We start from the raw sequence: 26,387 nt of genomic DNA on the forward strand, positions 1-26,387 counted from the left end.
AAGTGTCAAGAGACCTACCAGAGATGAAATCTGCAATTCTGTGCTTCTAACCACCAAAAAAAAAAAAAAAAAAAAAAAAAAAAGTTTATCAAAGTAAAGTCACCAGTGGCCAACACATGAACAACTTCCTGTAAAGAGATTTAGAAGACAGAAACCAATTCTCATTTCTTTGCAGTATCAGGGCCACATTTCCTTCTAATAAGATTTTATGTAAAACCTGAAGAGACAATGGGCAACCCTTTGCTGGATGTGGTAGGCTTCCTCAAAGCCACAGCTGACAAGAGGAAGGACTCTCCTGGTGGCTCAAATCCAACAGTGAGTTCGTCCCAGCCAAGAAACTAAACAAACCTCTTATTCATATAGGGCTGAGTTGTATTTTCTCAACCTTACGAATAATAAAGAGAATGAAATCAACAGTGTCTAATTCACTTTTAATTTTTCTCCCAATTACTGTTAAAGTTAAAAGTTAAGAAAAACAGCAGAGATGCATGTACTTCCTTCTCTCTCCCTCTTGGCCAGTAGTCACAAAATAAATGGAGACTGTCAAGGATATGTATGTTTATTTTGTCCTACATTGTCCATTTCCAGAGACCTTTCCCTTAAGAGGAGATTAAGGACATATGCCTCACCATATTACCAAGATTCAACCCCAGCCTCTGGACACCAGCTTTAGGAATGATTTTCCAAGTAGAGAACAAATGGAAAGAGTACTTTACTAAGGGTCAGGAACCCTGTATTCTAACTGACACTATCACCAACTAGTCATTTTACAATGAGTGGACCAACTTAATCTCTTTGAGTCTCAATTTTCTCATCTATAAAATGTAGATAATCCTTTGCCTGTTTATCTCGCAGAATGAAAGTGAAAAACAAATGTTTTTATATATTCAGGTATTTTACAAATTTTAAAATGCTATAGAAATAGAAAGAATATTACTATCAAACATCATTTTCCCCTGGTGAAAATCTTAAGCTCTGTTTGTGCTGATCTACAGCGCTAGGGCTGAACAAGTACTCAGAGTCCTATATTAAGTATTCATTTACATGCTACCCATATGCAAGCATTCTATAAAATGTCACCAATCTAAAAACCATTTTCACCTAACAGCTTTATTTTTTTCCCTGATTCATCTAAGCTGTTCGACAAAAACAAAATTGTAGGCAGAGAATAAGTTTGGACATGGGCCCACAGTTCATTAATTAGATTATAAACCAATACGTAAAACTTCAGGCAAGGGGATGAAGGGGGACTAGGAAGAGTGAATATATAAAGTAAAATAAAGCTTACCTTATCAGTTTTTAAATATCTATAGTTATTTTTAAAATAAATATGCAAACATACAGTTATTTATGTACAAGTATACATAAACTCCCACATCCCTATTAGCCCAGATAACTATATTGAACTAGAATGTACAGATTACAAGAACATTTTTTTTCTCCTTCAAAAGTAACTCTAGAACCAGAGCTAAACTATAGGTCAAAATGACACACAATATATTGGCCTGAGAACAATACTTTTCATTCAAATCCACACAAGCCTGCCACTTGCACTAGTCATCCCTGGCAATTAATCCCCCAAGAAAGACGTTTGATTAAATCTTTTCAAGCAAATCCTTTGCTTTGCTTTTGTTAGTTCACTTCTTGTCAACATCTATTAAAATATGCCTTTAATTCTCCCACAATCTTAAAAAACACCGATTCCACTGTCTTCAACTTTAATCAACTGTATGGCCGGCATTTTTCATTTCATAATAATGTGCTGCTTGGAATTCAAGAGGCAGGCTCAGCATCAATCATCTGGTAAGAATTTTTCCACTGCAATAAATATGCAAATGAGGAGAGCCAGTCAGTCGTATTTCAGGCCCGACTTGCTAGTGTTTTAAAAAAGACACAAATTTATTAATTGCCGGTGGCCAGAGGAATCCTATTACTTTGGGCATTGATTACAAAGCTGTGTGAGTGATTATTGTGCAACTCGCGGGCTACCCAGGCATGAGGAAAAATTATTAAAGCAAGGCAGAGATTATCAACTCAGAATAACAATAAGCCTTAACATTTAGGCCCTAACTTCTTCAACAAAGAATTACGTGAAGGCTCCACTGTATCGTAATTCCGAATTCTGTCAGTATTACTGTTCGGGCATGTTCTATATTCCCTAAGCAGAATGGCGTTACCAGTAAGGAAGAGGATTGCAGCTTACAAATTCCTTAACAGCAACCATATGGATGAGTTGCTATCATTTCCAACGTGTGTCCAACTAGAATTTGTATATATCCATGTACGCATACACATATACGCATACACATATACAGGTGTGTGCATATCTAGACTCCCAGATGTAGGATGTGCTACCGTGTTTCCCCGAAAATAAGACCTAGCCAGATAATCAGCTCTAATGCGTCTTTTGGAGCAAAAATTAATATAAGACCCAGTCTTATATAAGACCCGGTCTTATTTTACTATAAAATGTATAAGACCGGGTCTTATATTAATTTTGCTCCAAAAGACGCATTAGAGCTGACTGTCTGGCTAGGTCTTATTTTCGGGAAACATGGTATTATGAGTATGGTTTTAAATGGAATAGTATAAAGAGTTCTGTCCCAGTGTGTTGGTTGGTTCTGTGGACCGAAAGCACTTTTTTTTTAACGGTACAAACTAACCACCAGGATAACTTTTCAAGGCAGAGCATGGGACTTATGTTCTAAAATCATGATGGCTAAGCCAAAAGCAGCCTTGGGTTTTCATACCTCCAAGGGCTCCACAGTAGAAGACGCGATCTATGGAGGGGTGCATGGAGGAAAAGGGTTGATAGGCTAATTCTGGATGCAAAGTGTTTTTGTGAGAAGCATTCAGCATAGAGCACATTAAATCAAACAAGAAAGAGGGCTCAGTGGGCAAAACTTATTTTTTTCTCTTCAAAGAATGATGTGGGGAATTGGAGGAGTAAGTGGAAGTTGAAATAAGGGAGAGATGAAGAGACATGCAATAAACTATGTTGGGTGAACCCCTCACAGAAAGAAACAAAAAGAAAAAATCCTTAACATTTTACATTACATTACTGCCAGCCTAAGTAACATGATAGATCGTGTGCATTTGAGTTCTGTGGAGGGACATCCCACTCAAGCTGTAATTTCTGACCAGGCATGAATTTATAAGGAAGGGGAAAGAACTGCAGAATTTCTTAGGCTTCCCTGAATACTCTCTCAAATACCTTGATGAAGTGTGTCAATAAATCCTTAAAAAGCCCTATAGGACACAGCAATCTAACTGATCAATGTACTTCCCGAAATCCACTACAGTTACCTTCCACTTCACAGTTCCTAGACAACCTCCAATGCTCCGGAGTACTTCCCTAAAAAAGGAAATTTATTTTCCCCTTTAAAAACAGAAAGAACAAATGCTCAGAATACAAGGTACTTCAAATCCAAGTTTATTTACAAGGAATTGTTTAAACTGTTGAACAGAAGTTACCCAGGCAGAGTTGGAATATTCTCATTTTTATTTGATAGACTTTTGAACTGTTTGAATATTTTATAAGCATATGTTACTTTTATAATTTAAAATATTAAAATTTAAAGTAAACTTTGAAGTAAGGAAACTTATTAAAAATAAAATTAGAACCACAATCCAAGTAACTCTGTTTCATATAAAATAGTCTGATCCCTTCACATTAAAAAGCTTTTAAATAAACAGCCTATTAGGTAGTGAAACTATCCCTAACCATATGCCCAAATTCTCTAGAGTATAGGTCTAGAAATAACTACTTTGAAAATGAGGATTCAGGAAATAGCTTTCAGAAAATGCAGATTCCCATGCAGAAGTAATTAGTCCTCTCAGGATTATTCATACCAATGCTACCACACTATCATACTGCACTGTGAGTCTGATTTCACTGAGTCTGATTTCACTACATTGCTAACTGTTTGAGAGCAGAGACCTCATCCCATCACTCTAGCATCCAACACATCCCCTGGGCCATAAAAAGTACCTACAAATATTTCAGTTGCAGAGAAATGATGCTTAAATCACAGGGCAGAACATCTAATGACACTATCATTTCCAAATCTAAATGCTGACAAGCAAACAAAGTGTGGACTACATATCTGCTAACTTCAATAACTATGTATCCTCCGCAAGACCTTTGTTAACAGAAGCAAAGTAATCAAACTGAACTTTTTCCTTATAACACACAACTATAAGACATACAGGCTACTCCTAAGAATCTCAAAGCCATCTACCAGATTTAAGAATTTATGAATGTTACAATGCAGTCTCATGAAGTCTTAGTTATCACCACTTAGATGGATAAACAGACTCAGACAACAAAAGATTGTTTTATTTGTGTTTCTTTTAATATTAGTAAGACTAAGGAGTGTTTATTAGCCAACCCAAAATGAAACACTTTGAGAGGTTGCTTTCATGTAAAGAAAACAAACACTTAAATGACTTATGCTTTAAAAGTGGTTTACCTATCTCCACACCTTCCTATGAGCTCCTTGAGGCAAGGACCGTGAACCTCGGTATACTTGGTGTTGGCAAATGGTAGACTCCATGTTGTTGAATGAATAACTGAATAAAAATGACATCCTAGTATTTTTATTGACATATTCTTTTTATATGTGCATGTCAAGTCTTCAAAGAACACTAGTACTAGTATTTATTTACATAACCCTTCTAAGGAGAAAGAAACAAATACTGTGGCCATAGAGCTATAGTCTAAGAAAAGACTATACTATCACTATTGAGACTAACAATTAACATTACTAAAAACCTACAAAGTAGCAGACATTAGTCTAAGCACTTTATATGTATTAACTCATTTAAGTCCTCACAACAATCCTTTGATTAGGTACGATTATTATACCACCATTATACAGATGAAGAAAATGAAACACTACTCCAAGCTTTAAAAAAAAAGCTGCGTATTTTTCATTTTCCAGATCAACAAATTCTTATGGGTTATATATCAAAAATAACTGGAAAACAAAGTATAATAAAATTTTCAATTACTAAAAATGACAAAACTGCCCTCCCCAATACTAGTACATAATTTTAAAAAACACTAATGAGGCTCTGTTAAAATGTTATGTCCAAATTTGGTTCCCACACTTAAAAAGCAAAGTGGAGAAACGAAAGGAAGCCTAAATCATATGGATGGAAGGCAGGTCCAGTAAGAAAAATAAAGGTATATTTACTTAATCTGAAAAAGTTAATGTGAAGAAATGGATTGATAATCTCCAAAATTCAAGTGGCCAAACACATCAGAAAAGATGCTTAGACAGACACAGACACAGACACAGACACACACACACACACACACACACACACACACACACACAAAGATATTTTTCTAATACTGCTTGATGCTGACAAGAATGTGAGGAAAGGAAAAGGGCACTCTCCATATACAACTGATAAGAGTTTAATTAGCACAACATATCCAGAAAGCAATCTGACAAAATATATCAAAGTTTTACACGTGCATATCTCCTGACCCCACTATTCCACTTCTGGAAATTAATCCTAACAAAATAATCAGATAAGAAAGCAAAGAGGTAGGTACAAAAACATTATTTTTAGCTTTTTTTTAAATCAAATTTATTGAGGTAACATTGGTTAATAACATTATAGCATTGTTTATAACAGGCAAAAACCGCAAACATCTCAAGTGCCCATTTACAAGGGATTAGTTAAATTAATTTAGTTTAACCAGATAATTTTCTGTGTAGCCTTTGAAAAGTGTAAGTATAAACAGGACTTGGTTTGAATAAACTAAACCATAAGATACATTTTGAAACAACTGAAGTAATTTGAATATGGAGTGGACATACCAGGATCATTAGGAAGTATTAATTTGGTTAGGTAAGATGACAGTGTTCCATAAGAAACATCCTCATTTTCAAAGAGCCACTTACAGAAGTATTTAGAGGCCAACTGGCATGATGATTATACTTTAAAATACTTCAGGAAAAAAAGAAAACAAAGGTAACAAAGTATTATTTTTAAAGAAAGAAAAGGCAGATTTATATTCATTAACATGGGAGGATGTAAAGCGTATCTCATTTATGGCTCCAAAAAAGTTTAAATTGAATGAAGTATCAAGGATATATACCAAATTGCTAAAAATGGATAGTGTTTCCCCAAAAATAAGACCTAGCCGGACTATAAGCTCTAATGCATCTTTTGGAGCAAATTTTAATATAAGACCCGGTATTATATTATATTAATTATATTATATTATATTATATTATATTATATTATATTATATTATATTATATTATATTATATTATATTATATTAGACAGGGTCTTATAGTAAAATAAGACCGGGTCTTATATTAATTTTTGCTCCAAAAGACGCATTAGAGTTGATGGTCTGGCTAGGTCTTATTTTCGGGGAAACACGGTATCTCTGAAGAGCACTATTAAGAGTAGGGAAAAAGGGGGACTTCCACAATCCATGTTACATATTTCAGTTCTGCTGGGGGAGGAGGGATCAGTACTGTTTGAAAAGAAAAATTACTACAAATTTTACTTTTATAATTTTTTAAAAGGTAATGAAGATTAAATAAATATATTCAAGAATACAAAGAGGTCTTCTGAAATAGACATAATTCTTCCTGTCAACAGGAAATCAAACAAGAAGAAACATTAAAATAAAAGCTGGAGAAATTAGAGGTTGCCTTAAGTTTGCTCGGACATCATCCATCCCTAAGAACTAGTTTAAAATGTTCCCTGCATGATTCACAAAAGAAATTATCAAGGACCAATAAATGTAAGGGAAAAAATGTTTACCCTCATTAAACACTGGGAAATGTAAATTTTTAAAAATGTAAATTAAAATAAGCAGAAACCATTTTCTATCCATGTGACAAAGATGAAAAAAATTATAAAATCCAGTGTTAGTAAGGATAAGGGAAACTGATATTCATATAAAGAAGGTAAGAATGTAAACATACAGCTTTTCTGGAGGGCAACTTGGCAATACAGATCCAAAGCCTAAAAATTTTGTGTTTCCTTAGAATACATACTAATTCCACATATAGAAATTTATTTTATGCAATAACAATCATGGATATGAGTAAAGATTTAATAACAATGGTGTTTATTGCACTATTTATAAAAATTAAAAACTGGAAACAATCCAAATGTCCAATAAAGAACTGGTTAAACTATCCATATGATGGAAAGTCTGTGCTGCCATTAAAAATAATGCTGTAGAACAATATTTAACGACATGGAAAAATATTCATGATCTTTGTTAAGTAGAAAAAAACAGACTGCAGAACAGAATATAGAACATAGTTCCATTTTTGTTCTAACTACACACCCACTGGGGGGAAAAACTAAAAAAGATATATACCATACACCAAAGTATTAAAAGTACTTAACTCTAGCTGCTGGGATTAGAGAGTATTATTTCTTTGCTTTCGCTTGGCCATTTTCCAAATTTTCTATAATGAATATGTACATTTATAATAAAAAAATAACTGTATATTTCTTTATCACTTAAAAAATGTCTTACCTGCCTATAGGAGAGGAACTAGGTCAGCTGCTATACAAGAGGAACTAGATCAGCTTATCTCCAGAGGGCCCTTCTAGCTCTTACTGAAAAAACAGTATGTAGGAAAAATCTTCAGAAAAATTAAAGGATACACATACTACTTGCACTCTATGCCTCCTATTTTACAATAAATTCATCTCCGACTTCATTCCTTTAAGATTTGGCCTTGGGGCGGCTGGTTAGCTCAGTTGGTTAGAGTGTGATGCTCTTAACCCCAGGGTTGCCGGTTCGATCCCCGCATGGGCCACTGTGAACTGCACCCTCCACAACTAGCTTGAAATAACTACTTGACTTGGAGCTGGTGTGTCCTGGAAAAACACACTTAATTTTTAAAAATGTAAAAAAAAGAAAAGATTTGGCCTTTATTTCCTCACACTTTCTTGAATAAATAAATAAATAAATAAATAAATAAATAAATAAACTATGAGCATAGTGATTGGGTGGTGTGGCCAAGAGCAATGGTTATGAAGCAGAGCAAACCTCAGTTTCTACACTGGCTTTGCCTCTAGCTAACTGTGTGTGTGACCTTCCGCAAGTTACTTAACCTCTCCAAGACTTAATTTCCTTATATGTGCAACACAGTTATTAAGACCTATTTCACAGTCTACTTTGAGAACTAAAGGAGACATTTGTAAATAATTTAATACAGCACCTGGGGAGTGATGCACAGTTAATAAATGGAAGCTTTGTTTATTCTTTTCAGTAGATACAGGCATCTAGCATTGTATTTGCAATAATACCAAGATAGGCATAAATTGATCATCCCAGTTCTCAAAATGTGACCTGATTGCTTTCCACTCATGTTCTTTTATCTTATGAGCCTCACGGAGGACACCAGGAATGCTTTCTAATTACTTGAGTTAAAACATCTGTCTCTGTCCTTCCCCCCAACCTCACCATTGTTGACATTTATGTACCCTAGATTATGTACCATCTTTAGGATGTAAAAACCTTTAAGACTGTCTGAAAGGCTTCTCTTTCAGAATTTTCCTTGCATGAAATAGTATGAATAGCTAATAAGAACTCTTCTCAAAATAGTAGCATTTTGGATTTATCCAGAGGCAATTTTATTCAACCGCCCCAAGGAAAAGAATCTGGTAGATCTGAGACTAAACACCCAGCAAAACAATCAATATTAGGTGAAAGGTAATTAAAAATTACCAAAGAACTTGAGCTAAAGTCAAGTGTCATCCAAATATAACAAACTTTCAAAGCAAGTCACATGAGCAAACTTATTTGGGGATAGGTCATAAATAATAATTATAATAATCAAGAATTATGCATATGTCTTAAAGGTATTATGACATATAGACTTTAATTCACAAGTAACATTGTAACCTATTTTTTTCTCACACTGCCTCCCACCTCTCTCCCTATCTAATCCCTTTAGCAAATTTCCATTAAAACGTAAGAGAAATATAGAGTAGAAGAAAATATATACACATTAAAATGTCTGGAAGAATACACCTCACATTGTTTTCTCTGAGAAGGAGGTACAGGGATTTGGGAAAGTGGGAGAACTACTTTTTTCTTTACGTACATCTATACTGTTTATATGTATATTTTTTTGCAGTGAAAATTCTATATATAAGTAAAGATTATATATGTGTGTGTATGTATATACACAGAGGGTGCCAAAAAAAACTGTATACACATTTTAAGGAAAAAACTGTATTAATATGTACCAATAACAAAAAATGAACACCATTCACATTTGACTTCTGCAATTATAAGAGGTGCTCAAAGTGGTTACCATCAGCGAGCATCCAGACATTTCTGATTACAGCGAACTCCTTAGCATAGATAATATCTCTTAAAAAGCGTATACATGTTTTTGGCACCCTGTGTATATGAACAGCATAAGTACAAATTAAATTAAGTCCCATACAAACCCTAGCAAGTTTCATAAATTTCAGGGGGGAAAAATGTCTCTATTCTTTTGAAAAATGCTTTGCAGCTTGGTATAGTATTTTTTTAAAGATAGCCTAGCTACTCTTAGGAAAATACATTATGAGTAGCAAAGCATTAGCCATGGTTAAAACTGGAAAGGAGGAAACTGATGAACCAGTGATCTGATTTCCTCTGTCCAACTGTTTTGTTTTGTTTTTAATAAATTTTATTGGGGAATATTGGGGAACAGTGTGTTTCTCCAGGGCTCATTAGCTCCAAGTCGTTGTCCTTCAATCTAGTTGTGGAGGGCGCAGCTCAGCTCCAAATCCAGTCACTGTTTTCAATCTTTAGTTGCAGGGGGCACAGCCCACCATCCCAAGCAGGAATCGAACCAGCAATCTTGTTGTTGAGAGCTCGCTCTCTAACTGAGCCATCCAGCCACCCCCGCAACTGCTTTTTATACCCTCTTACTCATCTAGATGGAGACATCTCTGGCTGGCTTAGACCAAGGTTTCCAAAAGAAATGGTAACAGAACCCAAACACTTGGAAAAGTAATTTCATGAAAAAGCAACTAAAAACAAAAATATTATGAAACAGCTTACTTTGACATAAGCCTAAGGGTATGTTTGTCAAAATTTCTGGGGTTATTTGGGTTATGAAAGGCAACTTCATTTATTAGTACAACTACTATTATCGAGAGTAAAAAAATCTGCAAATTCAGAGTAAAAAGAATTACAGCTCAACACTATCATACCTCCTACATTTAGCCAAGTGACACAATCGACAAAAACCAAACACATAAGTTCTCTGTCTTCCAGGGGAATTTTTTCCTTTAAACAAAGGATTTACTTTCTGCTCTTCCACTGTGGCCCCCTCATTTGGATCACTTGTTCCTATTTGGTACAACTATCCCTAAGGAGTTTCAAGGAGTTGTGAATTAATTGTTATTCACAAGCAAAAAGAAAAAGAAAAGAAGAAAGAAAGAAAAAAGGCAGGATTAACTGCAATTGCCATACAACTGAGAAACTTGCATCTTGCACTTTTACCATGTAAATAATGCACAGATCCTGCGGGAACATGCCAAACACCAGGATTCTTAATTAATGGAGCTCTTTAATGTGCAAATCAGGAACAAATTGCAAGTTCTGACTCGCATTGATTATGAAAACATTAATTGAATGAGCAAGACCCTAAAAAAAAAAAAAACCCAGAATCCTAAATCTTCAGGAGAGACCAAAAGAATACAAAGCTCTGGAAACCAGACAAGTCTGACCAATGTCTAAAATGCAAACCTAAAACTAGTGCTGCTTACTGTTATACAATGAATTTAAAATCTAGAAACAAAAAACCAACAGTTTAATCAGAAATACTGTAAAAGCATCTATTCCACCAACATCTTGCATTAAGCAGAAAAATGAGTGTTTACTCCAGAAGCTCACAGACACTGCTTTAAGGGGAAAAAAAACTCTACTTTATATATATACACACTTATATGTATATAGGTATAACAAAACAATGCTGTCTCTTTAAAAAGAAATTCATCCTATATAAATTATAGCCATAAACTTTTCCTGCAGTGCAGCCTAATTAATTCTTGTTCTATACACAAAGGGAAATGCTGGGTGACAAATGGGTGTGAAGCCAGAAAGCTGCCAGGTCTGCAAAACATTTTCTACTTCAATTTATAAGCAATTTTGCAGTAAATCATCAACCAGAACCTGGAATCTCAGGAATCTCTGAGTGTCCAAACCACATTATATCACTTATCAAAGAGAGAAGGAAAAAGAGTTTAAAGACATCTCATTTTTCAATTCTAACCCACATCAAAATCTAGAAGCCCTGTGTAATCTATTATTCTCTTCTGGGTAAGGTTTTAGGACCAAAGATATATATTTCAAGCAAAAATGACACTACAGGTTGATGTAGCCCATTCTTCCATCCCTAGAAGTACTGTATCATGTATCCATTACCATAAGAAATATTCCCCGAGTTATCTGGGAATCAGCTCACAACTATTTATAGCCATTCCTTCAATCCAAGCAAAATGTTCACTATCAAGCCAAACTGCGGGGTTCAGCAGTGAGCCATGGTGGGAAAACAGGTGGGAAATACTCCAAGGAAATGAGGCTACTGAAGAGGAAAATGGAAACTTACAAGAAACAAAGAAGAAAGCAGGGCTGCCCCTTTGTAGTCAAACCCTTCCCCCACCCCTGACCTCTGTCAGCCACCGATCCGCTCTCCATCCTTTCAGTTTTACGTTTTCCAGCATGTCATCTAAATGGAATTTTAAAGTACGTAATCTTTGGGACTGGCGTCTATCATTGGCATAACACCTTTAACATTCATCCATGGCTTTGCGTTTATCATTAGTTTGTTCCTTTTTATTGCTGAGTAATGGACCAGAATTTGTTTATCCATTTGCCTACTAAAGGATATTTAGGCTGTTTCCAGTTTTTGGTGATACTGAATCAAGTTGCTATAAACACTCATGTCAAGTCTCTACGCAGACATATGTTTTCATTTCTCTAGGGTAAACAGTATCTAAGACGAGGATTGCTGCATCATCTGGCAAATTTATAAAAAAAACTGCTAAACTACCTTCCAAGGTGGCTATACTATCTTGCGTTCCCATCGACACTGGATGTAAGTTCCAGTTGCTCTGCATCACTGTTGACACTCGATGGTGTCAGGTGTTTGTTTTTAGCTATTCTAATATGTATGTAATAGCATCTCATTAATTTGCATTTCCCTCAACACTAATGATCATGTTAAACCTCTTTTCATGTGTTTATTTCCCATACTATATCTTCCTTGATACAATCTCTGTTCAAATCTTTTGCACTTTTTTTTTAATGGGTATTTTCTATTGTTGGGTTTTGAGAGTTCTTTATGTATTCTGGACACAAGTCTTTTGTTGGATATGTGATCAGCAAATATTTTCTCTTGGTCTGTAGCTTGTCTTTTGATTCTGTTATCATGTCTTTCACAGAGCAAAAGATTTTAATTCTGATATTGCCCAATCATCAATTTGTTCTTTTAAGGACTATGCTTTTGATGTCATATCTAAGAACTCTTTGACTAACCCAAGGTCATGAAGATTTTTCTCCCATGTGTTCTTCACTTTAGTTTTATGTTTTGCACTTAAGTCAATGATCTATTTTGTGTCAATTTTTGTGTAAAGTTGAGCTATAGGTTGCAGTTCATTGTTTTGTAAATGAATATACTATTGTTCTAGCATCATTTGTTAGAAAGACTATCCTTTTCCCATTGAGCTGACTTTGCACCTTTGTAAAAAAGTCAATTAGCTATATTTGTAAGAGTCTATTTCTAAACTCTCTATATTCTATGCCACTGATTAAAGTAAACTTTTAAAATGAATAAACCCACAAAGGAAGGACAAAGTGTGAGAGAGATACCGACTCAGTTTGGTAAGCTAAAAAGCCAATGGAGAATGTCTACAACTAAAAGACTGCCCACATCAAGTATTTAGGAGGATGTGAAGCAACTGGAACTGCTGGTGGGATTGCAAAATGGTTAAACCCACTTTGGAAAACAGCTTGGCAGTTTCTTTAAAAGTTAACCATATACTTACCATGTGACCCAGCCATTCCATTTTTATTCAGAAGTGAAAGTATGTCTTTAAGTGTACGTACAGTAGTCCCCCTTATCTGCGGTTTCGCTTTCCACAATTTCAGTTACCAGCAGTCAACCAGGGTCCGAAAATATTCAATGGAAATTTCCAGAAATAAACAATTCCTAAGTTATAACTTTCGTGACATTCTGAGTAGCATGATGAAATCTCTTGTCATCCCACTCCTGCCAGGGACATGAATCATCCCTTTGTCCAGCGTATCCACGCTGCCTGCTACCCACCCATTAGTCACTTAGTAGGCATCTCGGTTATCAGATGAATTGTCGTGATATCACGGTGCTTGTATTCAAGTAACCCTTACTTTACTTAAAAATGGTTCCAAAATGCAAGAGTAGTGATGGTGGCAAATCAGATATTCCAAAAAAGAAACTATAAAGTGCTTCCTTTAAGTAAAAAGGTGAAAGTTCTCCACTGAATAAGGAAAGAAAAGAAATCGCATGCTGAGGTTACTAAGATATATGGTTAAGAAGGAATCTTCTGGAGCCGGTCCAGTGGCTCAGGCAGTTGGAGCTCCATGCTCCTAACTCAGAAGGCTGCCGGTTCGATTCCCACATGGGCCAGTGGGCTCTCAACCACAAGATTGCCAGTTCAATTCCTTGACTCCTGCAAGGGATGGTGGGCTGTGCCCTCTGCAGCTAGCAACGGCAACTGGACCTGGAGCTGAGCTGCGCCCTCCACAACTAAGACTGAAAGGACAACTTGAAGCTGAACGGCACCCTGCACAACTAAGATTGAAAGGACAACAACTTGACTTGGAAAAAAGTCCTTGAAGTACACTGTTCCCCAATAAAGTCCTGAAAAAAAAAAAAAAAGAAGAAGAAGAAGGAAACGTCTATCCATGAAATAGTAAAGAAAAAGAAATTAGTGCTAGTTTAGCTTTTGCACCTCAAAAGTTAAAGCCACAGTGCATAATAAATGCTTAGTTCAGATTAAAAAGGCATTAGGTTTGTGGGTGGAAGACATGAACGGAAAACGTGTTCTGACAGCAACATGTTGCCCCAGAAAGCACTGAGCCTACAGGAAGACTTCAGCGAGGGGTCCCCTGAAACTAGTGACATCACATCATTTACTACAAGTAAGGGATGGTTACACAGATTCAGGAACAGGTTTGGACTGAAACATATAAAAATTACTGGAGAGGCTGCATCTGCCAATGAAGAAGCTGCTGCCACAATTCCAGCAGAGTTGAAGAAGTTAATTACGGTACTATCCACGGTTTCAGGCATCCACTGGGGGTCTTGAAATGTATCCCCCAAGGATAAGGGGGGACTGACTCTACACAAATGTTCATGGCAGCTTAATTTGTAATAGCCCAAAACTGGAAACAAAACAAATAGTGCTATATCCATATAATGTAACTACTCAGCAATAATAGGCAATGAACTATTGACATAGGCAAAAACATGAATGAATCTCAAAATAATTATACCGAGTGAAAGACAGACAAAAGAGTACAAACTATGATTCCATTTATATAAAATTCTAGAAAATGCAAATTAATCTATAGTGACAGAAAGCAGATTAGTGGTTGCTTAGGGACAAGGGGCAGGAATTAGAGATTGCAAATAGGCTGAGAAAACTTCTGGGGATAAGAAAAATGTTCATTATCTTGAGTGTAGTGATGCCTGCATGGGTGTATGCAGATGTCAACTTGTACAAATGCTGCTGACAGGTTAAGTAAGATGAGGACTGAGAATTGACCATTTAATTTAGCAACATGGTACTCTGTGACCTTGATGGACAGTGTTGGTGGAATGGTAGAAATACAGGCTTGACTGAATGGGTTCATGAGAATGGGAAAAAGAGATTTCAGATAGTGAGTATAGACAACTGTTTCTAGTGATGTTGCTTTAAAGGGGGGCAGAGAAATGGGACCTATATGCAATGTATTGTATGTAAATTATAGCTCAATAAACCAATCTTTTTAAAGCAGATGGACAAATAACTGACTTACTAAACCTGAGCAAGTTGACTCTGCTGTTAGCAGTGAAGAAGAATGAGAAGCAATCCACTTAACAGTCCAAGAAGAGAATCCTAGGAGATTCAGGTACTGGCAGTGCTAGACACCTCTAGAAGAGGAGAAGAAGGCAGGGCTGAAAACACCAGGTCCTCCCTCTTACTCACTCAGACAGAAGTTTCGGTTTATCCTTTGAAGAGAGTTAAACAAATAGGGTACCTGGACAGGGTAGCACCAGACACAGTTGAGGGCAAAGGCATAATATTAAAAACAGGGAAATAAACTGAAATTCACAGATGAAATGCTGATATCTATCTCCTAGGATGCTGGCAGCCAGGCAGGAGACTGGAAGTCCTCTAGCAACCATAACTCCATGAGGAGCAAAGATGTAACTACTGATATTGAGGGTTTCCCCATGTAGTTCAGATACACTTTACAATGGAAACCACAGACAAAGAGCCCATGTAAATATACAAAGCATCTAATCAACTTTTGGACACACTACTTTTATAAGTCAGCAGAGACAACAGAATCACCAAATATCTGAGAAAAAAAAAATCTAATCTGTTATAGAAGGATTAAAACAAAAGAAAAAAAGCTTATAGGAAATAGACTATGCAGGAAAAACCCGTAAGAACTTACGTATCAGGTATATCCCCAGAGAAATAAAATTAAAATATATTTTAAAAAAATAAAAATACTCAATAGAGGGGTTTGAAAATAAAGCTAAGGAAATGTCTTAGAATGTAAAACCAAAAAGACAAAGAGAGGAGAAAGAAAAAAAGAGAGGTAACTGGAAAAATGAAGGAAAAAAAGGAGAGAGCCAAAGAACAGTCTAATGCCAAATGATAGACCTTCCAGAAAGACAGATGACAAAACAGAGGAAAGGAAATCAAATAAAATAATTTCAAGATAATTTTCCAGGACTGAAAGATAGGAGTTTCCAGACTGAAAAGACCCTGCAAGTACTCTGCACAATGGATGAAAATACATTTACACCAAGGGGCACGCAGCATCATGAAATTTCAGAATTCTTCAAAGAGATGTCTCCAGCTTCCAAAAAGGGAGGGGGAAAAACAGTAAGATCAGGAATCAGAATGGCTTCTGACTTATCAATAGCAATTTGGGAAGGTGGAAGGCAATGGAATATTCTATAGAATTCTATACACAATCAAATAGTCAATCGTGATGAGTATCATTGTGATGAGAGAATAAAGATACTTTTAGACATTCAAGGTCTAAAAAAGTTTACCTCTCACACACCCTTTCTCAGTAAGCAATTAGAGAATGTGCCTTACGAAAATAAGGGAATAAGCCAAGAAAGATCCTGCAATACGAGATCCAAAAAAGGGAGAAGCTAAGGTAATCCGTAGGAGATCCCGGCATAATAGCTGGGCACCGGAGAAGGTGAACAGTCCAGATTAGAGCAGGTCAAAGACTCTGGGAGAGACTTCTTTAGGAAGGTAAATTGGCAGAATATCTGATGTAGTTGAATATCTTGAGGGGAGATTCAGACAACTAGAGAAAAGTATGGACTTCAATTACTGCATAGAAAACAAAATAAACAAAAATGTAACAATTATTAACTCCAGAAAACAAAATGGTACGTGGGAAAGGAAAAATAATCCTAGTATATATATTGCATGGCTCAGCTGTGAACAGAGTTTACATAGACATAATAATGTAAACACTGACTATTGATCTAACCAAATTACAATATAACCAAGAAAGGACGGAAAGTGTATATGAGTGTAGCATGAACAAGAGCTAAATCCTCATTTTCATAATGAGGAGTCAATAGATAATGCCTAAAACTGAAAAATCAAGTAGAAACAAAACATATTAATTACAGATACAAAGATAAATCCCACTGATCCCCAAAATATACAACAAAATAACTGAAAATATCATTGTTGCTCCAGGAGAGTTGGTTAGGGCAAGGGGGTGATGTGCACAGTCAGCAAAATCTGGTTTTCATAACCAGCTTTGTAGAATCATTGGACTCTTTAAATTATATACATGTATAATTTAGATGAAAATTTAAAAGAGAGGGAAAAAGTCCAAGGTAATAGAAAAGATGGTGGAGATAGGAATAATTATAGGAACTAAAGTGAAAACAAAAACAAAAAGCTTTAAATGTAGATAATATACTCTAAGTAATTAATAATATAGAAAAAGAACATTGAGAAAACAAAAGACCTCTTAGAGATTAAAAATATGATTGCAAAAAAGAAAAGAACTGGAAATCAAACTGAAAGTCTTTCAGAACACAGACATGGAAAACCACAAAAAGATGGAAAATGTTGGAGAACAAACACATGAGACATAACACTAATCCAAGTTTAGTATCTAAAAGACATCACAGAAATGGAGGCAAGGAAATTATCAAAGAAATATTAGATTTTCCCAAAACTGAACAACCCGTCTTCAGACTGAAAGGGCCCGGTAAGTACTTAGCACAATGAATGAAAAAGGACCCATACCTAGCCATTTATTCAGGCAATTACAAAAAAAAACAAGAATAAAAAGAAGATCCCAAACATTTCCACAGAGCAAATACAAGTCACTTACAAAGGAATGAGATTCCAACCACCAACTATTTTCTCGTCGACAACACTCAGATGATAGAAAAAACAGGGCATGTGGTAGGTAGGTAAGCTGAATAATGGTCCCCCAAAGATGACCACATCCTAATCCCCAGAACCTGTCAATATGTTACCTTCCATGGCAGAACTTTGCAGATGTGATTAAGTTAAGGATCTGAGATGGGAAAGTTACATGGAATTAGCCCAGTGAGCCCAATGTAATCACGAGGCCCTTGTAAGAGAGAGGCAGTAGGGTCAGTCAGAAAACGAGAGGCTGAAGCGATGGGATTTCTGGTTTTGAAGATGGGAGACAGCCATGATCCAAGGAATGCAGGCAGCCTCTTGAAGCTGGAAAAGACAAGGACACAAAATACAGCTACTCCCCTAGAACCTCCAGAAGGAGCACAGCCCTGCTGAACCTTGGTTCTAACCTCCAGAACTGTAAGATAATAAATCTATGCCTTTTGTATACTAAGCTCGTGGTAATTTGTTGCAGTAACAATAGGAAACTAATACAGGGTGGTACTTTCAAATTCTGAGGGAAAGTAATTTTCAACCGAGAAATTTACATCCAATCAATTAAGACTTTATCAATAGAGAATGAGGGCAGACTCAGATAATTTACTCTACGAATATTTGGCAACAAACTGACAAAGTAAACTGAGACACAGGAAGACCAGAGAGCTATAAAAGAGTAGCTCCATCCTAGAAGAGCAATGAAAGGAGGTCCCAGGAATACACGAGTCCCAGAGAACAGCCAGTTCAAACTAGAAATATAAAACAAAAGAGATGCCATGATTTAAAATGTGGGGGAAAAAGATTGAAGTGATAAAACTGAGTTACAAGAGGGCAAAAAAAGGAAATTGGAGACCTAAGGAAAAAAATGACATAATAAATTAATAGTCCAAATGTGAAGCAAACTGAAATACAGCAACTGATGGTGGATAATAAAAGATCTACTTGAACTATGAACTAGGAACGTGAACAAAACTAGGAACATTTCCTTTGAGTGGCCTAGGAGCCATGAACTCTTAACACACAGGAAAGAAAAAGTAATTTCCCCTGTCCTGGTATTGTACCTTATTTACATGGTAATAACATTGTAAATACAGTTTATTGGTTTTCAACTCCTAGGGTCAACATATGGATAAAGCACTGAAATCTATGTTGTGGTTGCAGGGCAAAACATAAAACTAGTGGAAAGATGAAATGACTATTTCCTATCTTATCCTCAAAATTTCTACTACCTCCTCCCTTATTCCTCATTAGCAATTTATGGCCTTGGTTTCTATTTCAAAAAACACAGAACGAGCAAAAGAGAATTTCCAGACTCCTCCCTATCTGTGTATACTACTTACATACAATCTTCCCACCTGTCACTACACTTAAACTGTCCACACTGCTATCAAAGGTCACCCTGCTTGTGCACTAGTCCCATCTCCACTTACCTCCTCAAGGACAGTGTTACAGCAGAGATGCCCTCTCCTGCATCATCCATTTTCCCCCCGGTGGGTCCTTCTTATCAACATACAAGCATGCTGTTATTTATCTCATCTCAAAAACAAATGAAACACCTCTCCTGACTCCACATCCTTCTCCATCTAATGTCCCATTTCTCTGCCCCCTTTAAAGCAACATCCCTAGAAACAGTTGCCTATACTCATTGTCTTAAACCCCTTTTTCCCGTTCTCTCCTGAACCCATTCCTTACCACTCCACCAAAACAGCTCAAGGACACAGACGACCACCGTGTTGTTAAATTAAATGTTCAATTCTTAATCCTCATCTTATGTAACCTGTCAGGAGCATTCTCTTCTTTCATACCACAAAATAAATAAATCAAAAAAGAGTTAGAAACAAATCATCTAACATTACAGCAGTAAAACAGAAATAGAATGAGACAATGTAAGGCAAAGGACTCTTGTCTTCTTGAATACTTCTGTACAATTTATCATATTCACGTATGATTTTTAATAAAATTAGTTAAGAATAGGTTTTAAGACATAAATAACAATAAAACAGAGTGGCACCTTATACAGGTTAGGTTCTAAAGTCCAAAGTCTGAGCATAAAGCAAAAATCAAGTCCTGACAAAATGACTTAAAAAAAATCCCTAAAATTGCCCATAAAATTCAGCGCCAAGTTCAACATGGCCAGTTGCTCCTGTCAAACACACACACACAGCTACTTCATTAATTAAACAGATGACTGTGTTTAGGGACCATGCTGTACAAGATTGCATGCTGTAACTTTTTTTTTTTTTTTTTTTTGCATGTTGTAACTTTAAACACTAGATGCATAGTCTGTATCTGATGAGAGGTACCCAGGAACAAAGAATAACAGGCAACAACAGATTCCGCCTGCCAGCTCACGCCTACTCCACGGCACTGCTCACTGAATAAAAGGGCACTCTTTAAGCTGTTTGTCTCTCCCTCTTTTTCATTTAGCCAGGTACATAATTCAAGGTGAGTTAATTACATGAGCATATAAAGAGGCTCCAACATACAGTGATGTGTACGACTGCGTCATGAATAGCGGAGAGAGTGATCCTACTATGGAACTCCTACAAGCCCGGGTTGCTGCCTTATCTAACTCATCACTATTAAGGATTGTTTCTGGAACTGAAGACAACCCCAATTCCTAACAAACCCAAATCAAACCAAAACAAATTTTCTGACTAGACTAGTTTCTGTAGTTTTGAAGTTTTCACAGCTCTGTGACCCATCCAGGGCTCATCTTTTCAGGGTAGGCAGAATCCCTGCAGAAGATTCTGACAGTCTTCTCCTGGTTCCACTACTTGGTTACTTTGGAAAAGCACTTACTCTTGTGATCCAACTTTACTCTCTACATAATATAAATGCCTGATTAACCAGGTTGAACAAATTAAGCAGTAGCTCAATAGGGACCAAAAGTCTTCCTAGACAGAACTCATTCTCTAATGGACAAAACATAGCATACATTTCAATGCTAAGTCAATAGGCATTATGTAAATATCAAAAAGAAAGTTATCAAGAAATGACTGTCTTCATTTCCCACCTACAGTTAAGGAAAAATAAGAGATTGGTAATACTCTGTGGTGGCAGGAGTGTAGGAAAATAACTGTTACAGATGAGAATTTCAATTATTACAATTCTTCTAAGGCCAATTTCACTATATTCCAAAAGCCTTAAAAAAAAAAAAAAAAAAGTACCATATAATCCCTTTGTCCTAGCAACTGCATTTCCAGGGAATGTAGATCTATGTTGTCCAATACAGTATCTACCAGCCATATGTGAAAACTGAGCACTCGAAATGCAGTCAGTCCAAATTTTGAGATGCACTGTAAATGTAGACTACACTTTGGATTTCAAACACTTAACATGAAAAAATATACATAAAATATCTCAATATTTGTATACTGACTACAGGTTAAAATTATAATGAAATTTTTTACATATTGGGTTAAATAAAAATACTACAAAAATTAATTTTAGGGGCCGGCCCGGTGGTTCACGTGGTTAGAGCTCCATGCTCCTGACTCCGAAGGCTGCCGGTTCGATTCCCACATGGGCCAGTGGGCTCTCAACCACAAGGTTGCCGGTTCAACTCCATGAGTCCCGCAGGGAATGATGGGCTCTGCCCCCTGCAACTAAGATTGAATACGGCACCTTGAGCTGAGCTGCCTCCCCAATGGCTCAGTTGGTTGGAGCGCGGGCTCTCAACCACAAGGTTGCCAGTTCAATTCCTCGACTACTGCAGGGGATGGTGGGCTGTGCCCCCTGCAACTAGGAACGGCAGCTGAACCTGGGGCTGAGCTGCGCCCTCCACAACTAAGACTGAAAGGACAACGACTTGAAGCTGAACGGCACCCTCCACAACTAAGATTGAAAGAACAACAACTTGACTTGGGAAAAAAAAAATTAATTTTACCTTTTTTTTAATATATAGATTTTATTGAGGAATATTGGGGGACACTGTGTTTCTCCAAGGCCCATCAGCTCCAAGTAATTGTCCTTCATCTAGTCGTGGAGGGCACAGCTCAGCTCCAAGTCCGCTTTCAATCTTTAGTTGCAGGGGGCACAGCCCACCATCCCATGCGGGAATTGAACCGGCAACCTTGTTAGGAGCTCACGCTCTAACCAACTAAGCCATCCAGCCACCCCTCCAGAAATTCAGGGGTAGCTCATTGTCTTCAGTCTAGTTGTGGAGGGAGCAGCTCACTGACCCATGTAGGAATCGAACCAGCAACCCTGTTGTTCAGAGCTCACGCTCTAACCAAATGAGCCATCCAGCCACCCTTACCTTTTTTTTTTTTTAATGCAGTTACTAGATAATTTAAAATTACATACGTGGCTTGCATTATATTTCTACTGGACAATGCTACTTTTAGACAAATTTCACAAATATGTATGTACAAGTATGTTTATCAAAGCATGCTTTATAATAGTGAAAAACTAGAATAAACCTCAGCATCCATCAATACAGACTGGTTAAACACATTGTAGTAAATCTATAAAATGGAATATTCTGTAGCCACTGAAAATGCTGATGTACATCTAAATATACTGACATGAAATGATATATTAAATAGAAAAAATAAGCTTACAAAATAGTACATATTTATAAGATTCCATTTTTGTTTTAAAAAGGTATGTGTGTGTGCACACACATGCGTGCACACAAGCACAAAAAAATGCTCTGAAAGGATATTCATCAAAATGACAACTGCGGTTACCTCTGGGCAGTTAAGATTACAGGTAATCCTTATTTTCTTCTTTATGCTTTTATGTATTTCCTGAATTTTTGAAGTAAGCATGACATAATTTTATAATTAGAACAGTAAAGCTATTTTAAAAAATGATAGCCATTGGCTGAAACAAAAAGATCAATCTTACATCATCTTCGCTAGAAGTTTATGGTAATAAGGCCCCTTAATTCTACACACTGTGACTCTTGGAAAAGCTTGCAAGTGCCTCGTCCCAAGCAATACTTAAACCTATTCCAAGTAATTAAGAATATTTCAGGGTTCTACAGATCATTTGTGAGAACTCTGCCATGAACCCATAAAGTGTTAATTGAGAGAACACTGAAATAAATGTTCATGAATTTGTCACCTCAGGCAACTAAGTAATTAAAAAGGGGGGATTTCGCTGATAATATTGGTTGCCTATGGGATAGAGAACTGGGCAGCAAGGGTACAGGAGTGGGAAGGAGGATTTTTCTCTATCTAGTCATTATTGTCCTTTGAATTTTGAGCCATGTGAATGTATTGCCTACTTAAAAATAAATAAAATTTAAAAACAAAACAGAAACATTACCAAGATTCTGTCATTGCCCATGACTAAGTCAAAATTTTAAAAGTTATTCTTTAAAGTATAGTGCTATGGTAAAATTAGCATTAAATGTTGTAGTTTATTCAACTCAAAATAGTTGAGGGGTCAGGGGGAAAGACCACAGAGAGATAAGAGGGTAAATATGAACGAGAAGGGGGAAGGCAACGGGGAGCAAACAAAATGTAATTTATTACTAGTAGAATTTGTTTTTACACTTAGGCAGGTAAAAAATTCCAACACTTCCTCTATATTTATATTACATTATACTGAATTCTTGGAGTTTTTTGCTTATGGGAAATATCAAAATGTCAACCATTGTTTCTATTAAAGGTCTTTAATGATATTGCATTTTGGACCTGTAATGAAACATGGTGCTCACTGCAGTTTGTAATGCATCTCATTAAATACATTAATAACATGCATTTCACTAAAAGGTCAACTTATTATGGCTGAAGTTTGGCTTTCCTTTAATCACTTCATTTAAAGGTATAGAGCAGCTTTTCACAAAGATGGCGCCAAAAACGAAGAAGGAAGCCCCTGCCCCAGCCCCAAACCTGAAGCCAGAGCAAAGGCTTTGGAGGCAAAGAAAGCAGTGCTGAAAGGTGTCCACAGCCACAACATAAAAGCAGATCCGCACGTCGCCCACCTTCCGAAGGCCCAAGACACTGCGGCTCTGAAGGCTGCCCACGTGCCCTCGGAGGGCGCCCCCAGAAGAAACGTGCTTGACCATTTTGCCATCATCACATTCCCCCTAACTACGAAGTCGGCCATGAAGAAGGTAGAAGACAACAATACACGTGTGTTCACTGTGGATGTCAAGGCCAACAAGCACCAGAGCAAACAGGCTGTGAAGAAGCTCCATGACATTGACGCGGCCAAGGTCAGCACCCTGGTCAGGCCTGATAGACAGAACAAGGCGTATGTTCCACTGGCTCCTGACTATGATGCTTTGGCTGTTGCCAACAAAAGGGGATCATCTAGTCCAGCTGGCTAATTCTAAATATGAAAATTTTTCACTATAAAAAATAAAGCTACAGAGCAAACTCTGAAAAAGATAGTAGAGAGTGCCTGTTACAGAAATGTTCTCTCAATTCCCACATCCATTCAAATCAGTTATGCTTATTTAGAAATCATTGCTAATGTTTTTATGTGAGATAATGGTAGTGATTTCTTAAAAATCTTTTTCTTTTAGATACATGCTGATTTACTGATAAAATGGTAGGATGTTTGATATTTGCTTCAAAATAATCCAGAAGCAGGGAAAGAGTTTTTATAAGTATAGATGAAATAAGATTAGTTGTGAGTTGATAACCGCTTAGCTGGTAACGGTATATGAGTTCATTGTACAGTTCTCTTTACTTTTATACAGGTTTGATATATTTCATAATGAAGTTTTAAAAAACTCATGCTGAGTTTTCCTAAGTAACTTGCCTTCTTCCTTATACTATATCATTGCCACCGACATAAAAGACCTGCTTCCTAATACTGTAGAACTTTTTCAAAGAAAATCAGAGAAAAAGCTAACCTTTCTAGAGAAATGGTTTTGCATATAGTACATCCCTTAATTCTGCTAACGTCACTTCAGGACTTACCACTTATGCAGCTACTAAAATATCAAAAAATGTCTTTGAAATTACTGTGCAATTCAAGAGTTATAATTACCATCACGTGACACCAAGGTGATTGGGGACTAAGTACATGTGTGTGCTGGAGAAGGCGGGAGATATTTACTCAGTTTCTGAAAAGAAGAGTTTAGGTACAAAGAGTTTAGGTACTGAAGGTATAAAGGCATGCTGCTCAAAAGTTTACTGTGGCTAAAAAATAGCTAGAAGTCTGATGTTTTAGAGGCTATTGTTAGGACTATGAGAGTAAATGACAGTGCCAAGGAGAGAATATATCAAGAAAACACTACCTGAGAACAGGATTCTAAATGCAATGAAACTGACATTAAGAGAAGAGTCTGAGATGAGATGAAATCTGAAAGGCAAGAGAACCCAAATAGCATATGTAGTGTCACCAAAGCCAAAGGGAAATATTTCAAGGAAAGGTTGAATGCTTCAAAGGCTGGGTTTGGCAATAAGGAAACCTCTGGTCACCATTCCATAGGCATAAGAAGCAAATGCTGAATTATAGCTATTACAGTAGAATATAATACTTTCCAGACCAAAAAAAAAAAGTCAAAATCCACTGAAGACAGTGGGGATGATGGTTCGTTACAATGATGACCATCACTCACATGGCTGCACACTGCCCAACGCCTCTTTCAGCAGGAAAAGATAATATTCATACCTACCATTTGTGGTGTGCTGGGTGCCAGATACTGTGCTAATGCTTTGTATTGATTATGTCCTTTAATCCTCACAACCACATTATCACCATTTTATTGTGAAGTAACTTGCCCACTGTCACTTGGTTGATCCATTTCTAAGATGGAATCTAAACCCAGGCAGTCTGACTTTAACAACTAAGACCAAGCAAACCGAAAAGAGATTTTTGTTAAAGACAATAAATTCCAGTGTTTGTTCTCAGGTCAGTACAAATACAGCCTATATTCCATACCAGTTATATAGCACAATATAAACTGTTCATCAGAGTAATGCAGCCAAGAAATTTTTCTAAAACTCTGTTTCCCAAGACTAGGAAGTATGTAACATATTATGTCATATTGTCGTAAAGATAGTTGGAAACAAACAAAACTTTACCTATGAGATGTGCAGAAATTCTGGTTATTAGAAAGCTCTCCACTTTCCCATTTTAGATTATGTGATACCAAACAAACATTCCTTTTTTCTCCCTCTTCCACCACAACTCACCCTATCAGATTAATAGACATCCTGACAGATTAACTAGAGTTCACCAATGAGGCAAAGAGGTAATTGGTTAAAAAAAAAGACAAATTAAAAAGATCAGAACTGTTGCAAAATAAGTTAAATAACATTAAAATAGCTAAATAAACTAAATTGTATCCAAGAATAAAAATGTGTCCACTATACCTCACAATATTTTAAGATGACTCAAAGGAAAAAAAAAAAAAAGGTAAGGCTCCAGCAAGAAGAGTAATAAGTAACAAAATGGAAAAAGCCTTATCTGAAACATTTCAAACATTTAATCTAGAGCAGTCTAGGTCTCATTCTAAGGCATACCAGGAATTAGGGTACTAGGGCATCAAAAATAGCAGAGAAGTGCTCCAAAAATCTCAAAAACTTTGAAAACTGACAATATATCATTTATTTAAGAAGGAAGGAGAAAAGCTGGGGGAAGGGATAGAAAACGCCCACCCCTCACAGTATCTTGAGGGTTCCTGAAGGATTAACCAGGCCTTTCACATAGGAAACAAACTTCAAGTATGGCAGGACATATAATCTAAAGACTGGACCCTAGGAAGCAATTCCTAATTAAACCAGGTATTCTCCTACATGAAAGGTT

General features: G+C 36.6%; 1 protein-coding gene across 1 annotated transcript in view; it reads right to left on the bottom strand.

Moving 5' to 3' along the window:
* AATF (apoptosis antagonizing transcription factor) overlaps nt 1-26,387 on the bottom strand; it is a 96,269-nt gene that overhangs the window by 64,051 nt on the left and 5,831 nt on the right. The window lies entirely within an intron of this gene.

The sequence above is a fragment of the Rhinolophus sinicus genome, chromosome 12 (genome assembly GCF_057876585.1).
Source record: "Rhinolophus sinicus isolate RSI-liver-muscle chromosome 12, RSI-T2T, whole genome shotgun sequence".
Classification (NCBI taxonomy): Eukaryota; Metazoa; Chordata; class Mammalia; order Chiroptera; family Rhinolophidae; genus Rhinolophus; species Rhinolophus sinicus.